This window comes from Bos indicus, chromosome 15 (assembly GCF_029378745.1).
Source record: "Bos indicus isolate NIAB-ARS_2022 breed Sahiwal x Tharparkar chromosome 15, NIAB-ARS_B.indTharparkar_mat_pri_1.0, whole genome shotgun sequence".
NCBI lineage: Eukaryota > Metazoa > Chordata > Mammalia > Artiodactyla > Bovidae > Bos > Bos indicus.
Genome location: NC_091774.1, coordinates 49,567,668 through 49,570,784, shown reverse-complemented (window position 1 = coordinate 49,570,784; position 3,117 = coordinate 49,567,668). Strand labels below are relative to the sequence as shown.

Sequence of the window (3,117 nt, the reverse complement as noted above, 5' to 3'; positions counted from 1 at the left end):
AACTTAATAGAACTATATACCAAAACCAATAAATTTTATTGTATATAAATATTGAAAAGTTGCTATACACCATTTTGAGAAAGAAACATTCATATTTGTATCAAGTTAAACTTTTGCTTTCATCAAAACTACTATGCAATGGCATATAAAAACCTAGTGCACTGGGACGACCCAGAGGGATGGTATGGGGAGGGAGGAGGGAGGAGGGTTCAGAATGGGGAACACATGTATACCTGTGGCGGATTCATTTTGATATTTGGCAAAACTAATACAATTATGTAAAGTTTAAAAATAAAATAAAATTTAAAAAAAACCTATTAGGTGCTTCTCACACATGTGACTATTTAAATCTTCATTTCAATTTATTAGAATTGAATATAATTTAAAAATTCAGTTCCTTGGTTGCACTAGCGAAGTATCAGGTGCTCAATAGCCATGTGTGGCTAGTGGTTACTATATTAACAACAGAGATTTAGAACATTTAACATCACTGCAGGAATTCCTATTGGACAGTGCTGTACTTTATCCTCTTCTCTGACTCGATTGTGTTTGCACAAAAGTCCTAAGAGCCCACCCTGCCCCCACGGAACACTTGGACAATCCACTGACCGATCTGCTTGGTCCTAACACTGTATACAATCAGACTGAGCACAGGAGGCAGGTAGGTACTGGCCATGACTGTGTGTACCATTGGTGACAAATGCTTCCCAAAGCAGTGAATCACAGTCATGCCAATGAGAGGTACATAGAAGAGCAGCACGGCACAGATATGAGAGAGGCAGGTATTGAGAGCCTTGAGTCTCTCTTCCCAGGAAGCAATGCCCAATACTGCCTAGAAGATTAGAAAGAAAGAGGCCAAGAGGATCAAGGCATCTAGCATAATGATGAAGATCATCGCCAGGAAGCCGTAGATGCTGTTGACACAGGTGTCAGCACAGGCAAGCCTCATGGCATCCTGATGGAGGCACTATGCGTGGGAGAGGGTGTTGGAGTGGCAGAAAGTAATCTTTTGATGAGGAAAGGCACAGGGAGCACAGTCCCCACACTCCACAGCAGGACTGCTGCTCCAATCCTGCCAATGACTCCATGAGTGAGAATGGTAGCATAGTGCAAAGGAAAGCAAATAGTCATAAAGCGATCAGAGGCCATGGCCACCAAGACACCTGATTCCCCTCCCCCAAAGGTGTGGATAAAGAACATTTCAGTGACGCAGACATCAAGGGTTACTGAACACCAGCTGAGCCAGTGAACACTGATCATGGTGGACATGAAAGACAATGAAAGGTTGACATCAGTGGCAACTAGCATTGCCAGAAAATAATACATGGGCTCATGGAGATGTTGTTCTACTTTGATGTCAGCTAGGATGGTGACATTACCCAGGAATGTGAAACTGTAAAGAAGACAGAGGGACAGGGCCAACCAGAAGTCCTTCTCTGGCATTCCTGGAATCCCAGTAAGGGTGAAGGTCTGATGGTTGTTAATAGTTTGGTTGAATGACAGCATTGTGCATCAAAGGTTTGACTAGGCAAAAAGAGAAAAACTCATTAAGCCTATCAGCTTCAATTAGAATCACTGACAATGTTTTGAGATGGTAACCATGAGAGGCAGTGACAAATATTTTATGTTTGCCGTCTGATACAGAAACTGATATCCCCACCCCCATGAAGCAATTCTATTACTGACCACCAGATGCTAAATTACCTAGGAGAACAACAACAAAAAACTTTAATCAACACCTAAGCTAATTGGAATACAATTCACCTAGAAATATGGAGTAGTTGCTTGCCTCCTTCCTAAGGAAAACATGATGCTGTACTTTTATCTGGGTCATAAAAACTGATGCAAATAACCAGAAAAGAAATATTATCAGGCACAAACAAGACATAAGGAGTGTTTATGAACACATATATGAAGACCTGTATGTATCTTAATTATAATCTTAAATTGTTGTGATTTAGACAAATTCCTCATTGAGACTCAAGTTTTCCACTTGCATGACGTGGGACAGAATAAGAAAGAGAGTCTTCAAGGACTAAACTTCTGCCTATCGGCATTCCTGGTAGTGTATGGGTACTAAAAGGACCCGAGATTACAGCAGGTGATGAAGGAAGGAATTATTTGGCTTTCCTCGGAATTTTATAAGGACCCACTATGATAGACAGAATAACGGTCTCTAAGGATGTTCACCTCCTAATTATTGAAACCTGTGAACAAAGTGGCTTGCATGGCAAAAGAAACTTTGAAGATGTCATTAAAGTTAACGGCTTCAGATGGAAGTTCATCCTGGATTACCCAGATAGGTCAAATTTGATCATATGAATCCTCAAAAGTGAAGAAAATTCCCCAGCTGCAGAAAACCAGAGAGACATCAACTTGAGAAAGACTCATCAGGACTTGTGAAAATGAAGGAGGGGGACCAAGAGCCAAGGAATGTGAGTAGCCCCTAGATGCTGGAAAAGGCAAGGGAGTAGAATTTTCCCTGGAGTCCTCTGAAAGGAATGCAGACTTGGTGAGACCTTGATTTTAGCCCGGTGAGAACCGTGTGGTTCTCTGACATGCAGAACTGTAAGGTAATAAATATATGTATGCTGAGTCACTACATTCATGGTAATTTGTCGTGGGAGAAGAAGAAAACTAATATCCAGAGGAGCCAGAGGAGAGTTGCTTTAACCCCTTTTCAGAAATATTCTCAATCTTCCTATTCAGTCTCATTTATTCAGACCCTGTCCTTTTTCTTCATGGAAATTATTTTTTAATATAAATGTATTTATTTTAATTGGAGGTTAATTACTTTACAATATTGTATTGGTTTTGCCATACATCAACATGAATCAGCCACGGGTGTACATGTGTTCCCCATCCCGAACCCCCCTCCATCCTCCCTCCCCGTACCATCCCTCTGGGTCATCCCAGTGCACCATGGAAATTAGACTTCTTTGTCCTAAGGTATACCCGGAAAAGAATTCTGAGATCCATTTCTGTGTTACACCTGAAAGAACAGAATGCCAGATAGAACTTGCGATGAAATTTACAACTAACAACTGATCCAGTCAGGTGAAATCCATCTCTGGAGAATCTCCCAAAAGACAGATTCAAACATTACTCACATTGATG

At 41.0% G+C, this 3,117-nt stretch overlaps 1 pseudogene; it reads right to left on the bottom strand.

Moving 5' to 3' along the window:
* Positions 1-562: 562 nt before the first annotated feature.
* LOC109568987 (olfactory receptor 51H1-like) lies at positions 563-1,506 on the bottom strand (annotated as a pseudogene).
* Positions 1,507-3,117: the final 1,611 nt, after the last annotated feature.